Here is a 17,130-nt window from a genome sequence, read left to right as displayed (position 1 = left end):
CAGCACTAACTAGGAAATCAAATCTTAAAGAAGCCATATGATTTTTTGTTACTAACACCTTTCTCTCTCTCTCTCTCTCTCTCTCTCTCTCTCTCTCTCTCTCTCTCCTTTGTTTTTTCTAGACAGGGTTTCTCTGTAGCTTTGGTGCCTGTCCCGGAACTAGCTCTTGTAGACCAGGCTGGCCTCGAACTCCCAGAGATCCGCCTGCCTCTACCTCCCGAGTGCTAGGATTAAAGGCGTGTGCCAACACCTTTCTTAAAGGAGCCACAGTACTCCTGCTCAGAGCCAGTAAACAGAATCCATGTGAGGAAAAAATGTAGCTACTAAGAAACTGTGCTTGGCTCTCATTTTTTGTGAGTTTAGAGGTCCTTGTATTTTTAAACTATTTTTTAGGGCTTATGTGGATCTATGCACCAGACAGTGAGGCATAGTTGGCAGAGGCTCTTTGTTCATTTCCTGGCTGCCCAGATTCAAAAATATCACTATATTATTTGCAAAACTATATTATTTGCAAAAACTGTTTGGGTAATAGCTTTAACATATTTCTAGCTAACTCTTATATCTTAAGTTAACTCATTTCTATTAATCTGTGTATCACCACATAGTTGTGGCCTACCAATAAAGTTCTGTCTAAGTCCAGCATCCAAAGTCTGTATCCTGTGGCAGCTACATGGCTTCTCCTTGACTCCACCTACTCTCTCTCTCTCTATCTTTTCCAGTCTGGCTATATTGTGTTAAGTCATTGACCGAAAGCAGCTTCCTTGTTAACCAAAGGCAATGTAACATATTCATAGCATACAGATGGGAACCCCACATCAGTATTTCATGACTGTAATGATAACATTCAAGAGATGGAGAAAAGGAGATCTTGAGTTTGAGGGCTCTTGAGCTACATAGCAAAGCACTGCTTTGAAAAACCAATAAAAAATAAAAGAAAGGGAAGAGAATCAAAAGGGAGAGAAACCAATTAAAATGAAGTGGCATTATGAGTCCACAAAACACTGAAATGAGAAATCTAAGCAGACGTGGGAATCGGGAGCAGGATTTCCTAACAAATTAAAATTGATCCAAGGCTTCTTCTTCTTGCCATGACAGAGTAATAGAGTTTACTCCCACATTAACAAATTTAAGAAGTTGAAAAATAAACCAAATCATGGGCTGTCATGGGTATTAAATAATCGTCCCAGTACAGTGACTCAGAGAAAAGTAAATGAGGTAAGGCCAGCCCCAATCATATGACCTCGCTTCCATCCTGGTTTTTCCAGATGATAGCACCTGCCCAACAAGTTGCATTCGTCTTGTTTGTGCCTGCAAAGCACATTCTAGGAAGCGAAAGTGACTAGAACTTCCAGCATAACCAGCAAGTTTCACAGACAAACAGAACTCAGACTTTCATATGGGTCTCTGTCTCTAAACTGTGCACAGATCTTTGAAGAAGCCATTCAATCTGGAGTATAGTCACTAAACAAGAGTAGGGCTTCTTCCTACAGGATGGGAAACATTCTCTTCATCTGCCAGTCACAATAATGAGATTTCCAGACAGACTGTGTCAGAAGGGTGGCCTGGGGAGTGGAGCTGAAGAAACAAATCCTGTCTCTCCTCACAGAGTTTACAAATAATCTTCAAAGGATCACAGTTGCATCCTGGAACACATTCCTAAATGTTAAAATTATCAAATAAAAAAAAAACACCTCCGAAAAATTTAAGATTCACAGTATAGATATGAGTTAATAGGCATTCAAAGGAGAAGAAAAGTATGACCGATAAAGAAACGACAGCCCAACTAAAAGAAGAAGTATAGAAATAACACAGATCATAAAATCATATAAAGGTTTCAAGAGACTTACAAATGCCTTTCATGTATGGCACAAAGCAAAGTTCAGTGTATAAGCAATACCTGGAGCAGGGGAACCAGCTCTTTCAGAAACTGATGAGCACTATCAATGAGGTAGTCATCAGTGAGTTAACTGAAGAAACATTTTCATAAAAATTTTTAGTCATGATAAGAGTTATGATAAAGGTTTATTTGTGCAGAAGGATTCCTGTAAAATGATCATTTCAATATTTATGAGTGTGTATCAAGGATTGAAATACTAAGTAACTTATAGTACATTCAAATAAAACAAAAAGACATGACTGTGAGAAGGATTTTTGGGGGAAGAGGAGGGTTTTGACGATGGTCAAAAGAGGAGAGGAGAGAGGTGGGTTAAGAGTAACTAGAATGCATTAGATACAGGTATGAACTTGTCAAAGAACACATTTGATAAAAGTCACACTAAAATGAATGAAAAGTATGCAACATGTACATTAATGTAGAACTTTGCAAAAATTGAGATTGTATAAGGTGTCAAGTATAAAAGGGCACAAAATAAATCCATTTCGAAGAAAATCAGAATCAAACTATAACATAAAACTTGAGGCTAGGAAAATGATTGATGGAAATAAAATGAAAGAAATATAAGCACTTATCTGAGATCCTGGTGATTTGTTTTCAGAGTTCGTTGTTGTTGTTGAGATTATGTATTGCAGACCGGTTTCACCTGGTCTCAGTCTCCCTGGTGGTAGGATTATAAGTTCACACAACCAAACTCAACTTGGTCATGCTAATGTCAGTTTGTAAATATTATTAATATTATGAATATATATTCTCCTTCATGTTAGGACACAACACACTTGCCTAGCTATGCTATTCACAGATCGGCTCTTTAGGAGGTCTGTTCTTGAGGCTGTAGTCTAGAAAGCAAGCCTTATCATTAGAAAAAGTTAGGAAAGAGAGAAGAAGAGAGGAACAAATGTGATATTAAAAATAAAATTACTTAGAGAGCCCACAAAGTGTTGACAACAATGCGGGAGTATTTTCTTTTGCTTTACCAATCAGGATATGTAAATTCCAGATACCTGAATTGTAACAACTGGACTAGGTCTGGTGGGGTGGTCCCTAAGGACACAGGTCATGAGGTTCCCTGAGGCGTTCTCTCCATGGCTCTGGTGGACTCTGTTATCACTCATTCTGTTGATAGAATTCTCAGAGCCCAGGACACAAAGAAGCTTCAAGAGGACGGCAACTTCAGCAAATGCTTCATCTCGTATTCCTCCTTTGCCACTTTGCTTACAGTCAGGCATATCCTAAAGGTATGTGAACTTCCTTTTAGAGAGCACTTACTGTGTGTCATAGAGCAGTCCCTTGGCACGAAAAAGGAATAACTAACTTATTTATTAGCATTTAAAGGAAACTTTTGACAGTTATTTGAAACTTGATTGTAAATGCAACTGAATTATGGCTATTTTTCCTCCTCTTTCTAGAAATAAACTTTATCTTACCAAGTCTTTTGAAATCAGTAGTAATTAAAATTCTCCCTTCATCAAAATGGATAAATAATTTTTTTTTGCATTTTCTCTCCTCAGTCTACTAATCTTCTAGGATGCCATACTGATTAACACTGTCAGATGTGAAAAATAACTTAGACATGTACCCAATAGCAAACACAGAGAAGATGCTGGGGCATTACAGGTAGTAGATGATAAATACAAGTAGACTATATAATTGATGATGAGGTCATAGATGAATGGATAGGTAGGTATGTAAATAGACTTTTAGAGTCTGTCAGATATAAAAACTGACTAAGACAGCAAAGAATGCTTTGTTTATTGTACCAGAAACACTCCAAAGATGATTCCGTTTTACAGCTGCATACCAGGTATTCTTTTTTTTTTCCATTCAAAAATTTACACTTCCTCCCCTCCTTCCAATCCCCTCCCACTCCCCCACTCACTCTCCTCCCTCAGCCCTCCTGCTTGAGAGAGGGAAGGGAACTCTGCCCTATGGGAAGTTCAAGCCCCATCCCTACTTCCAGACCTAGGAAGCTGTGTATCAATATAGACTAGCGTCCCAAAAGAACAGAACATGTCATAAAAACAAGTCCCAGTGCCTTTATCAATGGCTTCTCAGTCAGCCCCCATTGTCAGCCACAATCAGAGAGTCCAGTGTTATCACATGCTCATTCAGTCCTGGTCCAGCTGGATTTGGTAAGTTCCCATTAGATCAGGCACACTGCCTCAGTGGGAGGACCAACCCCTCGCGGTCATGAATTCCTTGCTCTTCTGCTCCCTTCTTCTGCCCTTCAAATGAACCTTGGGAGCTCAGTCCATTGCTATGATGAGGGTCTCTGTCTCTATCTCCATCCATTGCCGGATGAAGATTCTATCGTGATATTAGAGATAATCATCAGTATGATAGTGGGGCAAGGACAATTCAGGCACCCCCTCCTCTGCTGGCCAAGGGCCTAGTTGGGGACTTCCCCGTGGACACTTGAGATCCCCCCTAGAGTCAAATCTTTTGCCAACCCTAAAATGGCTCCCTTAATGTAGATATCTTCTTCCCTGCTCTTATAGCTGCCCTTCCTCCATCATCACCCTCCCACTCCCACAAGCTCTCGCCAATCTTTCCCTTCTCCCTCTCCCTTCCCTCTCCCCCTCTCCCCTTCCCTCACCCCCATGCTCCCAACTTTTGCCTGGCAATCTTGTTTTCTTCCAATTTCAAGGCAGATCTCTATATATTTTTCTTTGTGTTCACCTTGTTATTTGGCTTCTCTAGGCTCTAACTATAGGCTTAATGTCATTGGTTTATGGCTAGAGTCCACTAATGAATGAGTACATACCATATTCATCTTTTTGGGTCTGGGTTATCTCATTCAGTAAAGTGTTTTCAATTTTCATCCATTTGCATGCAAAATTCAAGATGTCCTTTTTTTTTTACCACTGAGTAGTACTCTAATATGTATATATTTCACACTTTCTATATCCATTCTTTCATTGAGGGACATCTAGGTTGTTTCCAGGTTCTGGCTATTACAAATAATGCTGCTATGAACATAGCTGAACAAATGCTTTTGTAGTATGATTGGGCATCTCTTGGGTATATTCCCAAGAGTGGTATTGCTGGATCCAGAGATAGGTTGATTCCCAATTTCCTGAGAAACCGCCACACTGATTTCCAAAGTGGTTGCACAAGTTTGCATTACCACCAGCAAAGGACGAGTGTTTCCCTTACTCCACATCCTCTCCAGCATAGGCTACCAGGTATTCTTTAAATAGTTATGTTTTGAATAAACTTGTTTAAACAGTTTGAATAATAGTCAGACCTTTATCTTATGCATGCTGGGAGCAAACTCTACAAATGGAACAAAAATGTTTCGAACTTTGTCATTGACTGCATTCTCAGATAATTTTGGAGGTTCAAACTTTATATAACTCTATACTTTAAAAACATACATAATGAGGAAAAGAAGAAGAGATGGCTCAACAGTTAAGTGCACTTCCTATTATTCCAAGAAAACCTGAGTTTGGTTCCCAGCACCCATGTCTCAGAGCTCACAATTATCTGTATCTCCAGCCCTGAGGGATCCAAACCCTCTTCTACTTTTTGCAGGCACTGGAACACATGTAGCAAACATACATATATTTGCACACATACCCAAAAATAAGTTTAAAAATCATATATACATATATTCTATTAAAAAAATAAATAGAGACAATGAAATGAACATAAGTATTGCACCAAATAGTAGGTACCTTTTGGCACAGGCTATATAAGCCATTAAAGCTGTTTCATCTTTTAATTTAAGCTTATTACTATTTTATTACATTATGATTGGGTGTGTGTGTGTGTGTGTGTGTGTGTGTGTGTGTGTAGATGTGGAGGCCAAATGTCAACATTGTATGTGTTCCTCTTTCATTCTCTGTTTTTGGAGGCAGTGTTTCTCCCTAAACATGAAGGTTTCCTTTCCATATTTTCCTTTTCCCATTCCCTAGCACTAGGGTTTTAGCATCTACTGTCTGCCCAACTCTGACATGGGTAAAACAGACACAAGCCAAGGTCCCCTGCAGAGCATCAAGCACCTTAGCAACTGAGCCAGTTCCTGAGACCCACCACTAAAATCATCTAAAGGCCATCCTTCTGCCTCTCCAAGAGGCTGCGCTCCCAAGCTATGGAGGAACACTCTAAAGTCACAGTTCTATTTCCTATAGAGGATCCCATTGCAACCTACACATGTTTAAGCTACTATAGAGGATCACTCTGCAACCCACAGATATTTAAGTACTTATGTAGGAGCCCATTACAACTTACACATATTTTAGTTTTTGTATAGGATCCTTTTGCAATCTACATATTTTCAAGACTCAGGTTCAGTTGTTATTTCCTCTTACTCTAAAAGACATTTTATAGTTGATGAATTTAGGACTCCACAAATTTTTCATTCTTCTCCAAATTTTAGAATTGGAAGAAAATGAAGTATTTTACTGGTTGCAAGTGAGTATTGAATAGTATTGAATAGCTATCCATGAAATCGTCGTCTCTAGTTCCCTTATTTCACAAGAGCCAGAAGATTGATTGATATGCAAAAACTCCTATATGCAAATATGGATCATGAAAATCCATTCTGCAGCGAGGATTCTTTCAGGCTAGACATATTAGTCATTTCTACCTTAAAACAAGTTTTCGGTTATTCACCATGTTGGACACTCTCCAAATGTCTTATGTGAACCTTGTCATATGTATTCCTTTTTTGTTGTTAATTTTAAAGAACTTCGCAAGTTTTTATAGTGGGTTTTGATTATATCAACTCTCATTCCCTTCCAACTCCTCCAGGTCCCCTCTCCTGCCCTACCAATTCCATATTCTGTTTTCAGTACTCACTAAGGCCACTCATGGATATATATATATATATATATATATATATATATATATATATATATATATGTGTGTGTGTGTGTGTGTGTGTGTGTGTGTATGTGTGTGTGTGCGTGAGAGAGAGAGAGAGAGAGAGAGAGAGAGAGAGAGAGACTGTTGAGCATCCACTGGAACAGCCCAGGAAGGGCTACATCCCTGTAAAAGATCAAACCTTCCATACCCCAACAGTCCTCAAAGGTCAAAGTTCCTCAGTTGTGGAATTGAGTTTGTGGGGGCAGTCCACCATTTATGCTGGTATTTTAACTGACTTGATCTTTGTTACTCATAATGAATTAAACTCTTACAAAGGGGAAAGCTGTTTCTGTATTGCAGCTAAGACATTAGCCTTATCATTCTAGTGTGTATATGTATTAACAAAAGATAGAATGGAGCCTATGTTAAGGGATCTTTGAACAGCTCTTCTAACATGCTTTTCACAACAAATGAAAAACCTTCTAGAGCCAGGGGATTTATTTATATACACTTTTCTCAAGAAGAATTAACAAGAAGCAGAAAACGACCAACACTGATATACAGCTATCAAAATGAAAAAAAAAAAACCATATTTTCCAAATTTTCATTTCACATGACTGCAAAGTCAGCAGTTAGTACATTAAAATGATTGATAAAGTAAACATGGCAGAGGGCACATTAAACTTGAAAAAATAAATTAAATTTTATATATACATAAAAATACACACGCACATATATGTCATGTCACTTCAGTATCAGTTTGCTAATATCTAATTTTGTATCACCGCTCTTTCTCAAAATTTCCCATTGATCACATCATTAAATGTCTCATATCTTTAGTAACAAAAGTACTTAAAGAAGTTTCTCAGCTGCCTAGGCACTGCCACCACTGCAGGAAAAGAGAGGAAGACTAAGGAGAGTATTCTGAAGCTGAGAGTTGAACAAACTCACCTGCAGTTTTTCAAGCTAAGGTAACAGCCACCATCAGTCTGCAACAGCACAATGCTCCCTGTCTCTTCCTTTTCCAGAAATCAAACCCATTGAAAGCTAAAAAGTTAGAGAAATTCCAAATCTTCAAAGGTAGTGAAGGTAAAAAAGACCGTTTTTTGTTCTTCGCCTCTGGCCAAGAAGACTGCATTCCTGCTGTCACGGGACTACCTACCTGGGAATATTTGACAGTTTGAGCACCATTAGAGGCCGAGAAAGCATTCTATTTCCCAGGAAGAGAGATGTTATGCGTCCAGCTGATTTTTTAGAAAAGATTGGTCTTGAGTAGGGAAAAAAGTGCACTGCAGGGGTATTTAACAAGCGAGTCTAGTTCTCTCGTCCTTTGCCACTCAGAGAATGTCAACAGAGCAACACAAGACATTAATAAGCTCAGCGAGTCTACAGATACCCAGATTATATGAAACCGTACGAACCAGTGCTTAGCAGGATTTTAGTGACCTACAGTTCAAACTCAACGCAGGACAGTCCTCAGTCAAACTAAAGTTATCAGACCACCACTGTGCCTGCCCAACAAGGGAAAGCAAAATTACGCTGGACAGTTCTAAGTTGCTCTGTGCCAAGTATCCCTTCCTTGTTTCCAAAACACTAATACAGTGATGTCCATAGCATGATGGCATACTTTGAAAAAAAATACATGTTGAATAACTAAAATCACCTACAAAAGGGACAGTAATACACAGCAGTTAGCTATATATATATATATATATATATATATATATATATATATAGAAGAAACAGTTTCAAATTGATTCAATTATTGTAATTATGCAGGAGGATTATAAATGATGTGTTCATTGTCATTGAGACTATTAACCAATGATAAGTGTTTTTAAAATATTTATCATATTTTGTGTACATGTGTTGTAGCACCTGTGAGCAGAGGTCAGAAGGTAATTTAAAAGAGTTGCTTTTCTTTCATCATATGGAACTTGTGGCTTGAAAACAGATCTTCATGCTCCGCATTAAAGGCTTTCATATAAATGTGATAAAATCCAAGTTATACTTGGAATGTAATCAAGAAGGTTCAAATGAATATGTCAGAATAAAAAAAAATGTGTTAGGAACATATTACATTCTTCAACAGCAAATTAAATGCAAACAACTTCAACAAGAAAAAAAAATCAGTGCAAATTCAACCATCAAAATTAAATACATTACAGTTGGCCCTGACTGCACTTGGAGAGGTAGACATCTGGGTTCCCAGCTGGAGGTTCTGCTTTCTAGGCTCTAACTACTGGAGGCACATCTCATAATGCACCCCACCCACCAAAGCCCCAGAGACTCAGGAGCAACCTCACCATGCTCCCAACAATTCCCCATGCATCTGTGACTACCAGAGTCTTGGCCCTCACTGCACTGGAGAGGTGAGTGTCTGAGTTTCATCCTGAAGGACTCTGCTCTATAGAATCCCCCGCGCAGAGGAACATCCCATAGCCCCCACCCCACCCACTGAAGTTTCAGAGACTGAAAGCAGCCTCCCCATTCCCTAATCATCCCCCATATCTACAACCACCAGAACACTGGCCCCGATTGCACCTGGAAAAAGTGTCTGTGTTTCTGGCTGGATAATACTGTTCTCTAGGCCCTAGACCCCAGAGGGACATCCCAATTCCCACCCCCATCCACTGAACCTCCAGAGATCTGGGAGCATCCACCCATTGCCTCAACCATCCCCAACCACATCTGTGATTCCTGGAGCCTTGTCCCTGCCTGAACCTGGAGGAACCCTAGGGATGTATCAGCAACCACAGCAACCACAGAGATTGCATATAGATGAAGAGTGACAACCTAACCCACAGGCCCCACCTGCATCAGTCGGAGGAAGAGGAACCCCCTGAAGCAGAAGCCCCACTAACACCCACTGGAGGAAGAGATGGGTAGGCAACAGTGTAAGAATACATTCAACAACATAAAGAGCAATATGGAACCATCAGAAATGAGTGGTTCTGCATCAGTAAGGCATGAACATTCCAGTGCAGATGAAGCAGGAAAAAAAATGAGTTTAAAATTAGCTTTATGAAGATGATAGAGGATCTTAAAGAGAAAATGAAAAATTCCCTTAAAGAAGTAGAAGAAACAAACAAACAAAAAATTGGAAGAAATCAACAAAGAAAACCTAAAAAAAAAAACTTAAACAGTTGAAGAAAGCGATTCAAGACTTGTAAATTGAAATAGAGGCAATATGGAAAACACAATCCAAGGGAATTCTGGAAATGGATAACCTGGGAAAGAGATCAAAAATTACAGATGCAAGCATAACCAACAGAATATCAGAGATGGAAGAGAAAATCTCAGATGTTGCAGATAGGATAGAGGAAATAGATTCATTTGTTAAAGCAAATGTTAAATCCAACAATTTCTTATCTTAAAATAATTCAAAGTATCTGGGAAATCTGAGACAACAAAAAAAGACCAAACAAGAATAATAGGGATAGAAGAAGGAGAACTCTACCTCATAGGCACAGAAAATATATTCAACAAAATCATACAAGAAAACTTCCCAAACTTAAAAATTATATGGTTATAAAAGTACAAGACGCTTATAGAACTCCCAATAGACTGGACCAAAAGAAAAATTCTCCTCACCACATAATAAATGAAATATTAAACATATAGCATAAAAAAGAATATTAAGACCTGCAAAGGAAAAGACTAAGTAACATATCAAACCAGACCAATCAGAATTACACCCAACTTCTCAATGGAGGCTCTGAAAGACAGAAGGTCCTGAATAGACATTCTGTAGACATTAAGGGCCACAGATACAGTCCCAGACAACTATAATAAGCAAAGTTTTCTATCACCATAGACGGAGAAAACAATATATTCCATGGCAAAACCAGATTTAAACAATATCTATTCATGAATACAGTTCTACAAAATGTACTAGAAGGAAAGCTCCAACACAAAGAAGTTAGCTACACTAACAAAAACTCAGATAATAGATAATCCCACACCAGAAAAAAAACAAAGAAGGAAAATATATACACACAATACTACCACCACCATCACCACCAATAAAACCAAAAATAACAGGGATTAACAATCACTTGTCATTAATATCTCTTAATATCAATGCTCTCAATTTGCTAATAAAAATACACAGGCTACCAGAGTGTATACAAAAGCAGTATCTATCCTTCTGCTGCATACAAGAAACACCTCAACTTCAAAGACAGACATTACCTCAGAATAAAAGGTCAAAAAAGATAATCCAATCAAATGGATCTAAGAAATAAGTTGGTGTAGTTATCCAATATCTAACAAAATAGATTTCAAAATAAATCAATCAAAAGAGATGAAAAAGAATATTTACTGTCACAAGAATAATCCAGCAAAATGAAGTCGCAATTCTGAATACCTATGCCCCAAATACAAGGACACCCACATTTGTAAAAGAAATATTATTTAACTTTAAATCACACATCAAACCCCACACACTAATTGTAGGAGAATTCAACATCCCACTCTCACCATTGGACAGGTCTGCCAGACGGAAACTTAAGAAATAAAGGACTAACAGATGTTATAATACAAATGGGTTTTAACAGACACCTATAGAATATTCCCCCAAATTCAAAAGAATATATCTTCTTCTCAGCACCTTATGGAAACTTCTCTAAAACTGATCACATATTTGGTCACAAAACAAACCTCAACAGATAAAAAAATGGAGTAACCCCCTTTATCTTATCAGATCACCATAGCTTAACGTTAGAATTCAACAACAACATTAATTGCAGAAAGTCTACAAACTCATGGAAATTGAGCAGTGCTCATCTAAACCACTCCTGGGTCAAGGAGAAAGCAAAGGAAGTAATTAAAGACATCACAGAGGGCCAGGCGGTGGTGGCACACGCCTTTAATCCCAGCACCTGGGAGGCAGAGGCAGGTGAATCTCTGTGAGTTGGAGGCCAGCCTGGTCTAGAAGAGCTAGTTCCAGGACAGGAACCAAAAAGCTACGGAGAAACCCTGTCTCAAAAATCAAAAAAAAAAAAAAAAAAAAAAAAGACATCATAGAATTCAACCAACAGGAATGTTCAAAACATTCAAGCCTATGGGACATTATGGAAGCATTACAAAGAAGAAAATTCATTGCACTAAAGACCTACATAAAGACCCTGGAGAAATCTAACACTAGCAACTTAACAGCCCACCTGACAGCTGTAGAACAACAATAACAAAAAAAAGCAAACTCACTCAGGAAAAGTAGACACCAGGAAATAATTAAATTGAGGGCTGAAATCAATAAAACAGAAGCAAAGGAAACAAAAAAGTCAATGAGATAAAGAGTCAATTCTTAGAGAAAATCAACAAGACATACAAACCTTTATCCAAATTAGCAAAAAGGCAAAGGGAGAATATTCAAATTAACAAAACCAAAAATGAAAAGGGGGACATAACAACAGACATGGAGGAAATCTAGAGAATCATCATATCATACTTCAGAAACCTAACTCACCAAAATTGGAAAATGTAAAAAAAAGGGACAATTTTCTTGATAGCTATAATATGCCAAAATTAAATGAAAACTAGACAAACAATTAAAATATATCTATACCCCCCAAAGAAATAGAAGCAGTCATCAAAAGTCTCTCCCCCTCAAAAAATCCCAGCGTCAGATAGTTTCAGTGCAGAACTCTATCATAATTTTAATGAAGATCTAATAGAAAGATTCTTCACATTGTTCCTCACAATAAAAACAGAAGAAAAATTGCTAAACTCTTTTTTCACAAGGTTACAGTTAGCCGGATACACAAAGATGCAACTAAGAAATAAAATTACAGACCAATCTCACTCAAGAACATTGATGCAGAAATATTCAATAAAATACTGGCAAACCAAATCTAAGAACACATGATAAAAATCATCCACACGGTCATGTAGCCTTCATCCCAGAGATGCAGGGATGGTTCAACATATACAAATCTGTTAATGTAATCCACCATATGAACAAACTGAAAGAAAAAAAACCACATGATTATCTCACTAGATGCTGAAAAAGCCTTTGACAAAATCCAATATCCCTTCACGATAAAGGTCTTGGAGAGACCCCTACCTTCTTCAGTCTCTTCCTCCTCACCTCTACAAAATTCTCATAGCTGAAGCTCAAGAACTGCTTTTCCCTCTTTTCACTGGGTTGCTCAGTCAGAAGTTCTTTATGAGGCATCCTGTAGTGGCAAGGGGCCATTGACACTTCCTCCCCAGCTGGGCCTCTGGAGACCATACCAGGCCCTCCAGTCCTAGGTGTAAAACAGCAACTCTATCTCCTATTGTGGTGTTGGGACTATTGGTAAGGGATTGGTTGGTGATGACACATCCACTATGGAGAGGTGGACTCATCACTTTGAGAGGCTGAGTCAAAGTCATGGAGGGAGAACCTTGAAAGATGGAACAAAAATGGGACAGAGAGAAGAGCTGCTCAGTTTTATGGGGGCTGAAGAATCTTCACCTGACCCAACAGGAGTGGGTCATGGAGGAGAGGCCTCTGGGCTAATCTCACGGGGAGCAGGACAACCTCTGTGGCAAGGGTGTCCCTTACAGCTCTGAAGTAACAGAGAAGAAATAGGAGGAGGAGAAGGAGGAAGAGGGGGAGGAAGAGGAGGAGGAAGAGGAGGAGGAGGAGGAGTAGGGAAGAGGAAGTCTCTTGGAGTTCTTTATACCACCCAAACATCCCAGACCTGACTCAGCATTTTCTGTTTTACTATCACTGATCTCCACACAGCAACAGCCCTAGAGATGCCTGAAAGAGAGAACATGTTTGTGATTAATGTAGAAGACCCTTTAGACTACATTCTGAAGCCAACTGATGCACTTTATGTGAAAGCCTGGGTATCTGACATCCACCTAAGTCGTGCCATGCCATCAGCCTCCATCACACAACCCTACTCTTTGTGGGACCTCCTTGCTCACAAAGAATAACACATTTAGCCTGAAGTTGCCCTGCCTAAATCATTCAGAGTCTGCTCAGCCAGGATCTGCTGCTGGGAACCAGTGAGAGTAATGATTGCCTGACACAGGGGTCTTATGGGAGCCCTTCTGACCAGACATCAGCATCCTTCTCCTCTAGTACTGCCTCCCACTTGGACTCAGTGGAACTGCTTCCTTCGGAATTGCTCCCTCATATTCCCATTGAGGAGGGGCTGCCAGCAGGGATAGTCCATCTCATCCCTGCTCAACCCCGTACTCTCCTCTTGATACTCCAGAAGAAGCCACAGAGTCATTCCTGTTCCACAAAGAGTCAGAGGGCACTGAGGGAAATCAGACCCTCTCAGGATATCCTTGGTTTCATGGCATGCTTTCTCTACTCAAAGCTGCCCAGTTACTGCTAGGAGGAGACACTGGCTCCCATGGTATATTCCTGGTACATCAGAGTGAGAGAAGATGTGGTAAAAAACTGTCCTCATGTTCATCTTCCAGGGCCAGGACAATACCTGTGCTTGTCACTGAATGAGGATGGTCACTGCTAGGCCCCACATCTGTGGTTCTAGTCAATTTTCGAAATGGTTGAGCTCTTCCAAGTGCTTCCCATCCCTGTGGAGTCTGCAGGCCTCAGTGATGTTGTCCTTTTCAGCTATCTGTCCTCTCAGCAGCAACAGTGCCAGAAGCAGGCTGGGAGATACATCGGGGTATGCAAGGGTGGCCAACGCTACCCTGATTCTTGTTATTTTGTGCAAGTACTCAGACAATGGGCCATGTAACATCAAACCCATTATGGTTAGTACTCTATTTTGAAGGCAGTCCTTGATTCCTCAGTTTTGCTCCAATAGTTCTCTGCTTATGATGATACAGCAGAGACCCAAGCCCATACAAATTAGTAATTTGGACTTAATGTCACTCTCGACATGCTGACTGGCCATGAACAATACACTCACTGATCCTGTATCACAACTCATGATTGGCGTGCATGCCTATTACCAAAAGGTGTCTTACCTAGCCTTCAAGGCCATCAAATTTTGTATTCCCCAAGGCAGTGTAGGCTATTTCCATAATCTGGTCCAGCAGTCTGTGGAACCATTTCCCAAATTTTTGAGCTGTGTCACCAAAGCTGCTGAAAATTGTGTCCCATCTGACCCTACCAAGAATGTCCTTATTAAAGAGCACACCAGGGAGGGGCTCAACACCATCACCTGTAATGCCATCACATCTGTTAGAAATGAAGATATCTGTAAGTGGGTCTTAGCCACCCATGATATTGACAAATAAATGGGCTCATTTCAACCCTTACAGCTTTCACCAATGCCTTGGTCAATGCCAAACTTGACGAGGATAATAATTCTACCACACCAAACTGTACTTGATGGGATGTGGACAGTCTGGCCACTTATATAGGGAATTTTCCGGGGCTAATCCAAAGACCAAATGCCATAAAAGACAAAAGGGCTATGACAAACTGGGCATGAGACTGTCGAAGCCCCACCCCACAGGGTCCTGATATGAATGATAGATTGGACAATGGCTTCACACTCCTGGTGCATGAAGGTAACTGGTCTGCCTTTGTTTGCAATGGTTAAGGTGAACTTGTTCTCCTTTACTAAGCAGATTTCTTTGATTTCAGTCATTTTAAAAGATAGATTGCCCCAATACTTTTGTTCTCTCTGCTGAGGTTACTTGAACAGAAGTTGAAACAACCTTAATAGAGATTTCAGTGGCTTTGTTAGTTAGCTTGAGAACATTGATGAACACCTTTAGGTCCTCTTCCAGCATCCAGTTTGCAACAGGAGTTCCGGCTCTATGTGCTCTATGTGCTCAACCAGCTTCCTGGGTTAGTTTATGAAAACCAGTGTCTCCTACAGCTAAGAACCTGACAACAGCAGGTGAACAAGGCAATACTGCAGGTACTAATAGCTATGGAACAGTCTAACCAAAACCTACAAGTGAGGTGGTTCATGCTTGGCTAATGCAAATACAGGAGGCCATTTAAAGCCCTAGTTCCCCTAAAAGTCTCCCATGGCTTCTGACGTCTTGGGACCTTCTGGGGACCCAACCCTCAGAGGACTGGTAGTCAAAGACAGCTATGAGCCAGTCTGGCAGGCCAACAAAGACAGGCACAGACCAAAGCGCTAAGGGGTGCTCCCTGAGGCGGGATTATTAAAATCCATCACTCCCAATAGGTTGCCCAATAAAAAGAAAACAGAGGGTGAGATGAGGCAGGGCAATAGAGCAAGTACAAGCAAAGGCATGAAAACTCACAATGAGTAGGCAAAATTGGCCAAGACAACCTGTCAGCAGACCAAAAGCAGAGTAACTAATGATGCATGCTCCTGGCCCATCACAATACACCAGCAGTGGTTGCCAGTTTCAAAAGGACCAACCAGAAATGTTCCTGGGCAGTTTAATTACCCTAACCTCATAAAAAAAAATCCCCCATCTTTTTTACAGTGGAATCTTTTGGTGCCTATGTCATTACCTCCACATCTTCTCACCCCCCTGGAAACAGGGATTGTATGACAGGCATCAATAATAAGCCAAGAAAAACTACAGGAGGCCATTATGGGGTTAGTGAGGAGCCTGGTATAGGGAAATTCCCAGGAATCTACAAAACTAAGCAATAGTGGAGAGGATGCTGTAACTGCCCTTCTTTTGTGATCAGATTGGTGACTACCCTAATTGTCATCATAGAACCTTCTTCACCCAGTAACTGATTGAAGCAGATGAAGAGATCCACAGCTAACAACTGGTGTGAGTTCCTGGAGTCCAGTCATAGAAAGGAAAGTGATAATGATAATGAAGAAACCCACAGAAACATCTGACCCTAGCTATGGGAGCTCACTGACTTTGGATTGCCAGCTAGGGAACCTGCATAGGACAAAACTAGGCTTTCTGAATGTGGGTAACAGTTGTCTGGCTTGGGCAATGTGTCGGGCCACTGACAGTAGAACCAGTATTTATCCCTAGTTCATGAACTGGCATTTTTGGAGCCCATTCCCTATGGAGGGATACCTTGCTCAGCCTACAAGGGAGAGCCTTGGTCTGGCTTCAAGTGATGTGACAGACTTTATTGCCACATGTGTGCACATGTGGAAGGAAAGAGAGGATTATGGGTGTGGGTGAGAACCTTCAATGGCTGTTATTGCAGAGAGAAAATTAGTTGGACTGTGGACTTTTGAAGATTCTTAAGTTTTCTACCTCACATCTCACTGTGGAAATGATGTGAGTACAGAACCATCGACTAAGTCTACCATCTATCCCAGATTCACTCCATTATTGTCTTCTCTTAAGCTGATTCAAAGAATAGCTGGCTGACCACTCAATGGGAGTACTACACAAAAGCCAAATATCTTTAAAATATTTTCATTTCACTTATATGCTTTGTGCACACTTAAAACCTTGTTACCCTCAAGCTCACACCTCACTGTGTGCACTTGTCTGTGCACTGTTAGGTCTAAGCCTGAAAAACATGAATGAACCTAGCTCTT

At 40.1% G+C, this 17,130-nt stretch overlaps 1 pseudogene; it reads left to right on the top strand.

The window, feature by feature from the left end:
• Positions 1-2,979: 2,979 nt before the first annotated feature.
• LOC121450282 lies at positions 2,980-14,412 on the top strand (annotated as a pseudogene).
• Positions 14,413-17,130: the final 2,718 nt, after the last annotated feature.

The sequence above is a fragment of the Microtus oregoni genome, unplaced genomic scaffold (assembly GCF_018167655.1).
Source record: "Microtus oregoni isolate MIOR12 unplaced genomic scaffold, Mior012 000007F_ref0000211, whole genome shotgun sequence".
NCBI classification, from domain to species: domain Eukaryota; kingdom Metazoa; phylum Chordata; class Mammalia; order Rodentia; family Cricetidae; genus Microtus; species Microtus oregoni.
Note: the sequence above shows the minus strand (reverse complement) of the source record. Positions and strands in the feature narration are given on the sequence as shown.